The following is an 11026-nucleotide window of genomic DNA, read 5'->3' as shown; positions in this document are numbered from 1 at the left end:
CAGGGCCGGATACCTAGATCTTACCTGCGACCCCTTCTCCCCAGCTGGGCATCCTGAAGGCTCTTTCTCCTGAGGGTCTTTGGGCTTCCACCTTTCTCCACCCTTCTTGTGCCCTCCACCTCCCCTTAGTCCAGGCCTCATTTTTTTTTTTGAGATGGAGTTTCACTCTTCTTGCTCAGGCTAGAGTGCAGTGGTGAGATCTCGGCTCACTGCAACCTCTGCCTCCCAGCTTCAAGTGATTCTCCTGCCTCAGCCTCCCGAGTAGCTGGGATTACAGGCATCGCCCCCACGCCCGGCTAATTTTGTATTTTTAGTAGAGACGGGGTTTCACCATGTTGGTCAGGCTGGTCTCGAACTCCTAGCCTCAGGTGATCCACCTGCTTTGGCCTCCCAATGTGCTGGGATTACAGACCTCATCATTTCTTTCACTGGTCTGGGCTGCTTCTAACGCATCCTCCAATTATGCAGCCAGAGGGGTCTGAAAACACCCATGCACCATACCCCCAAAGTCTCATCATGCCAGTTTCCTAATTCAAGGCCTTCTGTCACTCTGGCCCTTAGCATAAGCTCTGCCCTCTCACCCTGGCTGTGAGCTGGCCCCACCCAGCCTCGCTAAACTTCTGAGGTCCCAGGTAAGAGAGCTCTGGGAAGCCCCCTGGCGCTCTCTGGCTGTGAAGGGCCCTCTGGGTACCGCAGCTCCGGCACCCCTCTGAATCGTAGCACCTAGTTCTCAGTGACACTGTGGGCTTCTTGAGGGAAACAATCGAAGTTGCATCTTGTGCACTCCTGACCCCCCAGCACCTGGGGCCGGAGCCTGGAGCAGGCGCTCCACAAACATTCCTCGGGTCCGCGCAGGCAGGAAGGAAGCAAAGAATGAAGCTGGGATTCCTGGTAGCCGGCGACACAGACCAGAGCTCTGATGTCCCCGTGGGTTCGGGGAGGGTATGGAGGCCAGAGAGGGTGGGCAAGAGGCCCCCGTTCCCGGCGCTGAGGCTCCCGCGCTTCCCGGCCCGGTCTGCAGGACAGACGGCGCTGAACATCGCCATCGAGCGGCGCCAAGGGGACATCGCGGCCGTGCTCATCGCCGCCGGCGCCGACGTCAACGCCCACGCCAAGGGGGCCTTCTTCAACCCCAAGTACCAACACGAAGGCTTCTACTTCGGTGGGTGCCGCCCCCGCCTGGCGCGGAGTCTGGGAGGAGGGAGGAGGGAGAGGAAGTGAGCGAGGAGGGGGAAGGCAAGAGGGAGGAGGGGGAAGGAAGAGGAAAGGACGAAGGAGGAAGGAAGGGAGGAGGGAGAGGAAGGAAGGGAGGAGGGAGAGAGGAGGAAGGAAGAGGGAAGCAGGAAGGAGGGAGGAAGGAGGGAGGGACAGGGGAGGGACAGGGAGGAAGGAGGGAGGAAGGAAGAGGGAAGAGAAGAGTAAGGAAGGAGGAAGGGAGGGAGGAGGGAGAGGGAGAAAGGAAGAGGGAAGCAGGAAGGAGGAGGAAGGGAGGAGGGGGAAGGGAAAGGGAGGAGTGAGAGGGAAGGAGGAGGGAGGAAGGAAGAGGGAAAGACTAAGGAGGGAGGAAGGGAGGATGGAGAGGGAGAGGGAGGAGGGACTGGGAGGAGGGAGAGGGAGGAGGAAGGGAGGGGGGGAAGCAGGAAAGGAGGGGAGGAGGAAGGCGGGAGAGGGAGGAAGGGAGAGGGGAAAAGGAGGGAGGGGAGAAAGGGGGAGGAGGAGAAGGAGGAGGAGGGAGAGAAAGGAAGGAAGGATGGAGGAAGGGAGGGGCCACCTCGCTCTGACCTCTACCCTCACTGCCCCTGCCTTAAGATGCTTTGGTGCCCCAGAGGACAGAGCTGGGAGGGGAGGAGGCTGGGCATGTCCATCTGAGCAGGACACCAGGGTGGAACAGAGAAGGAGGGGCTGGGAGGAGGTGTTGGGGGAGGAGTCCATGTTCCGGGGGTGTCACCTGGTGGTCTTAGAAGCATTGTCCTGGGCAGCCCTCTGAGGGAACAGAGACCTGGGAGGGAGGCTGAGGAGGGAGCCCCATTTTACAGGCAAGGAGAAGGCTCTGCGAAGGGAAAGGACTTGCCCCGGGGTAGCAGGGCATCAACTTAGATGTCCTGGCCTCCAGCTCTGACCTCTGTGCCCAGGCCCAGTGCATCTCAGGACTGCAGAGAGGTAGTCAAGAGTGAGAGGGCAGAGTTCCCCTGCCTGACAAGTCACCGAGTCCAGGAGCGACTGGGGTTAGGATGCTCTAGGAAAAAAAAAAAATGAAATGCATAATTTAGATATAGTGAAAGTCACCCGTTTTAGAGGGCAGTTCTGTTCATTCTCACAATGTGTCCTCGAGTTGGTTAACCACCACTGCAATCAGGACAGGGAACAAATGACTCTGTCACACTCAAAAATTTCTCTGTGCAACTTTGTTGCAGAGGAGACCTCTCCTCCCACCCAGGCTTGCCTGACTGATGATCACCCGTCTGTTCTGTCTTCTGGGTTTTTTTTTTGAGATGGGGTCTCACTCTGTTGCCCAGGCTGCTGGAGTGCAGTGGTGCCATCTTGGCTCACTGCAACCTCCGCCTCCTGGGTTCAAGCGATTCTCATGCCTCAGCCTCCTGAGTAGCTGGGACTATCTTCTGGGTGGTTTTTTGATCAGCAGGACTAGCTAGTCTGCGCTCTGGGCGGCCCTGGGTGTCCAGGTGTGGGTGTCCTGGAAAACAGGGTCTTGTCCAGTTCATAGTGGGTCCCCATTGTCCCGCATAGGACCTGGTTGGAGCTGGTGTTGGGAAGCATTTGTTGGGTGGGGTGAGGAGAGGGGAGGCAGCTGAAGACCTGGTGTCCAGGAATGGTCGTGTCCCAGGCTTGCTGTGTGACCTCATGTGAGTCACTTGCCTTATTTGTTCTTAACAAGCATTTATTGAGCACTTACTATCTACATCAGGTACTGTTCTGGGTACTTGAAATGTATCAGTGAACAAAACAGAAATCCTTGCCCTCATGGAGCTTACATTCTAGACAGGGAGAGACCATTGGTAACAAGCATTATAATAAGCATTTTATATACTATGATACAAAATGATAAGTGCTCTTAAAAAATACAAAGTGGGCCGGGTGCGGTGACTCACACCTGTAATCCCAGCGCTTTGGGAGGCCGAGGCAGGTAGATCACGAGGTCAGGAGTTCAAGACCATCCTGGCCAACATGGGGAAACCCCATCTCTACTAAAAATACAAAAAGTAGCCGGGCATGGTGGTGCATGCCTGTAGTCCCAGCTACTCGGGAGGTTGAGGCAAGAGAATTGCTTGAACCCAGGAGGCGGAGGTTGCAGTGAGACGAGATCACACCACTGCACTCCAGCCTGGCGATAGAGTAGGACTCTGTCTCAAAAAAAAATGTAAGCAGAGGACAAGGAATGATGGCGTTCTGTCTGGGGCAAGAGGAGGGTGGATTTTAATTTTAAACAGAGGTTTAGGATGGCTTATTGAAAGGCGACGTTGAGCAAGGACTTGAAGGAGGTGAGGGAGTGAGTGACTTGACTATCTACAGGCAGAGGGGATAGACAGCGGAAGGCCCGGGGGCCGCCTGTTAGAGGAGGTGGAAGAAGGTACATGTTGGCCCGAGGGAGTTAGTGATGGGGAAAGGAGGGTCAGAGGATGCAGGGCTTTGTGGGCTGCTGTTGGAACCTGAGCTTTCATTCTGGGAGAGGCACTAGCAGGTTGATCTGGCTGCTGTGCTGAGCAGAGTATTAAAAGGCCAGGGTGAGGCAGGGAGGCCAGTTAGGAGGCTACTGTAGTGATCTAGCTTCACTCTTCCCCATAGAAGGGGAAGATGGGGAGAGGGCCAGGGTACTTGAGTTGTCAATCCTGCTGAGAGAGGATATGGGGCCCAGTCCTGGGTCTTGGGGGACGCTGCTTCTGGCCCATGAGAGAACCAAGCTTCGATGTGCTTATCTGCCAGGTGAGACGCCCTGGCCCCTGGCAGCCTGCACCAACCAGCCCGAGATTGTGCAGCTGCTGATGGGACCACGAGCAGATGGACATCACCTCGCAGGACTCTCAGGGCAACAACATCCTCCACGCCCTGGTGACGGTGGGCTGAGGACTTCAAGACGCAGAACGACTTTGTGAAGCGCATGTACGACATGATCCTGCTGCGGAGTGGCAACTGGAGCTGGAGACCACTCGCAACAACGATGGCCTCACGCCGCTGCAGCTGGCCGCCAAGTTGGGCAAGGCCGAGGTGGGGCCATGGGCGTGGGGAAGGCGGGAGGTCGGGAGGTCAGGAGGCACAGCTGCCACTCTCTCAACCCCGGGGGGCCCTATCTGGGATCACAGACCACAGCCTCAGCCTTGAGAAGGTCCCAGCCTTAGGTCCAGAAATGCAGTGGCGCGGCAGCCCGAGGGGGTTTGTTCTGAGGGGCCATGCGGAGCTGGTGAGATGCGGCCCACTCTCTAGACTTCAGTCCCTGATATGCCGCGTTTCCATCTCTTGTCCTGGAAAGGTTAGGCTGGGGGAGTCTGAGGCTGAGGTGACACAGAAGCCCCAGCAGGGCTGAGTGGGTGGCCCTTGGGCCTTCTGCCTCTCATGGGGACGGGAGTTCCAGAATGGCTGCCTTGGGCCCAGAGCTAATATGCTGCCATCTCCCAGTTACGGAGAGACTCCAGCCTGTTTGTCCGGTTGGAACTCTGTGCCATGTCCCCAGCCAAGAGTGTGGCTGCTTTGGGCCCTTCTTGCCTTGTGTGATGTGGCTGAGATAATCGAGGCTTAGCTGGGAGCCTTGGTGTAGACTTGAGCAGGGCTGGGCTCGGATCTCTTTCAGGGGCCAGTGTCATAGCTTGGTCTGAGACGTTGTTCTCAGGGGACGGATTCTGGGGCCCAAGTGTGTTCCTCAGCCTCACTGTCTCTGCGCGCTGCGAGGAGGCTGTGGCTCCTGGGACGCCACCAGAGGACACTGGGGGGTGGTGGCTGTTTGAGTAATTGCAGCTGTGCCAGCCTCAGGGTACCCGCCTCCCTGGTTAGCTGCCCCGAGGGCCTTGGTCCTGTCCCAAGTGGTCAGGCCTGGGGCCCACAAGGGGCCTTTTGATTCTCCTGTGGGGGAGGAGGAGATGGAGAACAGAGGAGGAATTGTGTCTGCCTCCCCGCAGCTCCTGCCTACCCTCAGGGTTCACAGCTTGCTGGGGCTTTGAAGAGTCAGCTTGTTGGTTGCAGAAGGAGCCTTCTCCAAGGCCATCTTCCTGTGGTGCCACTGTGGCGGGTGCTGTCCCTGCACCCCAGCCCAAGGAGGAGGCTTCCTGCATGGAGCATGGCCCCAGGACCCCCCTGTTTTCTAGGGGACAATGTGCCCACTGTGACTGGCCTGGAGGAGGCACCTGTACCCCGCTTCCCCTCCTCTATTCCGTGTCCTCCAGAAAACTTTTCTGGATGCTACCCAGGTTGGCCACCGTCCTGGGGCTTTTATAGGCTGGGGTGCGGGACGGAGAGACCTGGCCTTATCCCTAGAAGCTCTCTGCCTGGGCCCTCATGACAGATGGGATGGGAACCCACGGGGTCTTGTGAGGCCGGGTCTGTGACAACTGTCCTTTCCAACCGTCCCTTCCTCTTGGGTCTTGAGTTGGTACCTAGGAAGCCCATGTCTCATCCTGGGTAACCCAGGGCTCAGCCTTTTTGGAATAGGGAGCCACAAACAGCGGCTCTGCATCCAGCCTGCACTTCGGAGCTAGCCAGGAAGCTTTCTCCTGGGTCCCACCCTGGAGTTTTTGATTTCATTAGATGCTGTGGGAATTTTGTTTTGTTTTGTTTTTGAGACTAGAGTCTCACTTCATTGCCCAGGCTGGAGGGCAGTGGCGCAGTCTCGGCTCACGGCAACCTCCGCCTCCCAGGTTCAAGTGACTCTCCTGTCTCAGCCTCCTGAGTAACTGGGATTACAGGCGCACACCCCCACTCCCGGCTAATGTTTGTATTTTAGTAGAGATAGGGTTTCACCATGTTGGCCAGGCTGGTCTCGAATTCCTGACCTCAAATGACCCGCCCCACCCTTGGCCTCCCAAAGTGCTGGGATTATAGGCGTGAGCCACAGCACCTGGCCCATGCTGTGGGAATTTCTAAGTTTCCCCAACATGCAGCAGAGTTTGAGGATCACTGACCTACCGAAGTCCTGCGGGCCTCCCTGTAGGGCATGGTGTTTCTCATCACCACCTGTCTGGCCAGAGTGGTGAGCCACAGCTGGAAGGGTCTTGGCTTATGGTGGGCTGGGGACACTGAGAACACTTCTGGCTTCTTCTCAAGTCCAGAGCAAATGGAAACTGTTTCTAAAAAATCATCAGTGCCTGGATTTTTCACTGAACTGGGGCCCCAGCTGGCGTGAGGCGTTTCAAGCTGATTGTGCAGCTTGCTGCAGCCTGTGAAGAACCTTCACACCTTTTGTCCCTGGTGTTCACATCCCCAGTGAGATGGGCAGAACAGCAAGCTGTGTGCACATTCCGCAGATAAAGACGGGGCCCAGGGGCCATGGCGCCAGGCGCAGAGGCAGGTCTCCACCCATCCGGGGCGGGAGTATCTCCTGGGCCCAGCCCGCCTGTGGCTGGTCCAGCCCTGTTGGCCTCAAGTCCCTGTTCTGCAGCTGACAGTTGTTCCTCGTCCTGTCCCAGATCCTGAAGTACATCCTCAGTCGTGAGATCAAGGAGAAGCGGCTCCGGAGCCTGTCCAGGAAGTTCACTGACTGGGCATACGGACCCGTGTCGTCCTCCCTCTACGACCTCACCAACGTGGATACCACCACGGACAACTCCGTGCTGGAAATCACCGTCTACAACACCAACATCGACGTGGGTCTCCTGCGCAGGCAGGGATGGGCAGGGAACAGAGGGCTGGACACCTCAGGCCAGGGGCTCAGAGGGCACTGGGAAGACCCAGTGCTGCCAGCTCCACCCGTCCGTGTCTGCATCCCCCACTCTGTTGCCTCAGTGGGCAGAGTCAGGCACAGAAAGGGCGAGGCCTGGGACAGATGCTGGGCCCGCCTCTTCCTGGTTGACCTTGGACTGTAGACCTGAGTGGTGGTGGGGGGGGGGGGCAGGTGGGGGTCTTCTGGACTCAGTGTCCAGGGCTGTTTGGGTGTGGGTGTGGGTGACAGGGTGGTTGAGGTTCATCCTTTCCATGTTGTTTCTCTCCCACCCCCCTGTTGGTGTATATGGCCAGGCTTAGAATTCTTTCTTCCCCAAAACCTGGTCCCAAATGAGGGTCAGAGGGTGCGCTGAGGAGCAATCAGGGAGGCCTTCCTGGAGGAGGCTAGAGGGGAGAGTTTGGTGCAACTGGAGGTGAAGACAGGAGCAGCTATGAGAGGTGTTCAGCTCTTGGGGGAAGTGAGGCAGCAGGGCGTCTTCCTCCTCCATACTTTACCAAGAGTCATGCTTCCCAGAGTCTCCTTGCCTTGGGTCTTCCCAGACCCTCACAGCAGCCTGGTTGGTAGGACAGGGATTGTTAGCAGTTTTATAGGTGAGGAGTCTGAGGCCAGAGAGGGTCGGGGCTGTCCTAAGGTCACACAGCAAAGGAGGGGCAAACTGGGGCTGGAACCCCTGTCACCACTTCCTGCCCGCTTCTATCCTCCACTTTCTGCTGTGCATCGAGTCCTCCTGCTGCAAGCCCTGGCTCCTGCGGCCTCTGACTACTGCCTGAGTACCGTGGGGAGGAGCCTCAGGAGCTGGAAATCGCCCTCCCAGCATTCCAGCCAAACCAGTCCATTGGGCATAATGATGGACCCCTTCTCCTCAGGCGGCACTGCCTCAGAGCTCCCACAGGCCTTTAGCAAACGGTCCCTTCTTCTCTCTCTCATCTCCATGGTGACTGGTGGCATTCTACCCTAGAACCGGCATGAGATGCTGACCCTGGAGCCGCTGCACACGCTGCTGCGGATGAAGTGGAAGAAATTTGCCAAGTACATGTTCTTTCTGTCCTTCTGCTTTATTTCTTCTACAACATCACCCTGACCCTTGTCTCGTACTACCGCCCCCGGGAGGAGGAGGTACGTGGGCCCCTTGGAGGGGAAAAATGGGGCGGTCAGAGCTGGAGGGGCTTGGAGTTGCCCCACGTGCAGATGGGAAAACTGAGGCCCAGGGAGGCCAGGAGATTTGGGTGGGGTCTCCCAGTTGTCCTTCACGTTTTCTAGGGAGCTGAATATATCTTCAGTGCTTAGTTGGGCTAAGCCCCAGGTGCTGAGTTCCAGGCAGACCCATGTTGGGGGGCAAGTTGGAGAATTCAGAGACTCAGGCCCTGCCCAGGGTCTCTGTCAAAATACAGAACTGGCTGGGTGTTTCTGCTGTGAGGGCTGCAGGAAATGGGAGGAGATAAGCTCTCCCTGCCTGCCGGGCCTCGGCTTCCCATGCGTCACATGGGGCACAGAGCCTCGGCTTTATTGAATGGGCGGTGAGGCCATGTTGGGTGTCTGGATATGGAGGGTTCTGGAAAGGCTATTGCAATGGAGTGTGAGGGTTGTTAGCACCGATTGGCTGATACTCGTCATTGTAGAGTTATGGGTTTCCATCAAGGGTGGGGAGGGTGGGGTTAGGGAGCTGCTCTTCCTTCTCTCGCTCCGTACAGAGATTGGGTTTCATGCTGGCCTCCGGCCTGGCTTGAGTGTTTTACCTGTGTTTTGGTCCCTGTAAAGTTGGTGCCAGTCCGGTCCAGCTTACTCCCTATTCCGACCACCCCTCTGCTATCCCCCAGACCTTCCCGCACCCTTGGCCCTGACGCACAAGATGGGGTGGCTGCAGCTCCTCGGGAGGATGTTCGTACTCATCTGGGCCACGTGCATCTCTGTGAAAGAGGTGAGTGGGTCACTCGGCCCCTCCAGACTGCCCTGCGAGGCAGGCGGGTGACAGCAGGCCTGGCCTCCATCCCTCTCTGCTCTGCCGTTACTGCTGGGGGGCCTCAGGGAGGCGTTTCCTTCCCAAGCCTTACTTTTCTGAGTTATAACTTGGTAAAAAATGGATAAGACTGGCCTATCCTACCTACTTCATCCATCTGCTTCCCTATCCATCTGCCCGGCTATCCACCATGTATCTACCTTCCCAGCCACTCCGTGTCCCTTGTCCTCTTCCACCCCCATCCACCCATCCGATCACCTGCCCTCTTTCATGGACTCAGCCAGTCATTCATCCATTCACATGCCTGCTTATCCTTACCAACCATCCTTCTATCCTTTATCCAACCATCTTTCCATCTCTCCATCCATCCCATCCTCCATCCATCCACCATCCATCCATCCATCCATCCATCATCCTTCCATCTGTCCATCCATCCATCCATATCCATCCATCATCCATTCATCTATCCATGCATCCATCCATCCATCTTTCCATCCATCCATCCATCCATCCACTTCCATCTATGCATCCATTCATCCATCCATCATCTTCCATCCATCCACCATCCATGCATCTTCCATCTATCCATCCATCCATCCATCCATCCATCCTTCCATCCACCATGCTCCTTCCATCTATCCAGCATCCATCCTTCCTCCTTCCATCCATCCACCATCCATCCATCCATCCATCCATCCATCCTCCATCTATGCATCCATTATCCATCCATCCCTTCCATCCATCCATCATCATGCATCCTTCCATCTATCCATCCATCCATCCAGCCATCCTCCATCCATCCATCCAGCCTTCCATCTAGCCATCACAGCCAGCCCCTCCATCCAGCCATCCCATCCATCCAGCCAGCCATCCTCCATCCATCCTTCCATCCTCCATCCATCCATATCCTTCCATCTATCCATCCACATCCTTCCTTCCATCCATCCATCCATCCATCCTTCCATCCATCCCATCCATCCATCCACCCACCCATCCATCCATCCGTGCATCTTTCCATCTATCCATCCATCCATCCATCCACCACCCACCCACCCACCCATCCTTCCATCCATCCATCACCATCCATCCATCCATCCATCCATCCATCCAATGAATCAACACATATAATCTGAGCACCTTCTATGTATGTGTAGCCCTGGAGGAGGTGACAGGGATGGGACGAGTTTGCCGTTTTGGAGTTCACAGCCTGGTGGGGGACGTAGCATGGGCATAAACATCAAGACTTTATGATAGACCAAAAAAGACCCTAAGCTGGGTTCAGATCAGTGTTCAGAGGAAGGGGGTGACTTTTATCTGGGGACAGGGAATGGTAGAGATGCTTGAAGGCAGAGATGGCACTTACTCTGGTGGGGTAGGATTGGGCACGAGGACAATGAAGACAAAGTCATTACAGGGTGGGTATGGGGAGCAGCATGAGCAAAGGCTCGGAGGCTGGATGCTAGGCTGGATTTGGGGAGTGGAAGGTGGCCGTAGTGATAGTACTGCTTTGCAGGTTCTGGGGTGAGGATGGGGTAAGGAGTGAGGGAGGTGAGAAGATTGGAGGGAGTGTTCACCTTCACCGTGGAGGTGCCTACGCCCCCCAGGCACAGGTCCCCTTTCAGATCCGCCACCTGGACTCTAGCCCGGCCTTTGCACATTCAGCCCTCACTGAGTCTTGGTCCTGGGGAAGCACCCCCTGCTCAGCTCCCCGGGTGAGGGTCATGAAGAGGGTGCAGTTTTTCTTTCCTTCCTGGCCTTAGGGCATTGCCATCTTCCTGCTGAGACCCTCGGATCTGCAGTCTATCCTCTCGGATGCCTGGTTTCACTTTGTCTTGTAAGTAGGTCTGGCCCCTTGGTTATTGCCCCACAGGCATGGTTGACGTCCTGTATGGCAGCTGCCGCGTCCCCCTTGAACAACCAGCCTACCGTGCCACTGTGTCCCAGTCACTCTGCCATGGTTACACGCCAGGGGTCTCCTGTCTTCCTCCCAGCAGGAGACACGTAGATGCCCATGGAGAGGGTCAGAAAACTTCAGGGCTGCCGGGTGCAGTGGCTCATGCCTGTAATTCCAGCACTCTGGGAGGCCGAGGTAGTGATGATGGCCGATTCCACCCGTCACAGAGCCCCAAGTAGAAGGCAGCATGGAGTGGAGAAGGCAGGAACAGGCTTAGCAGTCCTACTTACGG

At 56.6% G+C, this 11026-nt stretch overlaps 1 pseudogene; it reads left to right on the top strand.

The window, feature by feature from the left end:
• Positions 1-1021: 1021 nt before the first annotated feature.
• On the top strand, positions 1022-10674 carry LOC115896052 (annotated as a pseudogene).
• The last annotated feature ends 352 nt before the right edge of the window (positions 10675-11026 follow it).

Source organism: Rhinopithecus roxellana, unplaced genomic scaffold, assembly GCF_007565055.1.
Source record: "Rhinopithecus roxellana isolate Shanxi Qingling unplaced genomic scaffold, ASM756505v1 contig4628, whole genome shotgun sequence".
Taxonomy (NCBI): Eukaryota; Metazoa; Chordata; class Mammalia; order Primates; family Cercopithecidae; genus Rhinopithecus; species Rhinopithecus roxellana.
This window is presented reverse-complemented; position numbering and strand designations above follow the sequence as displayed.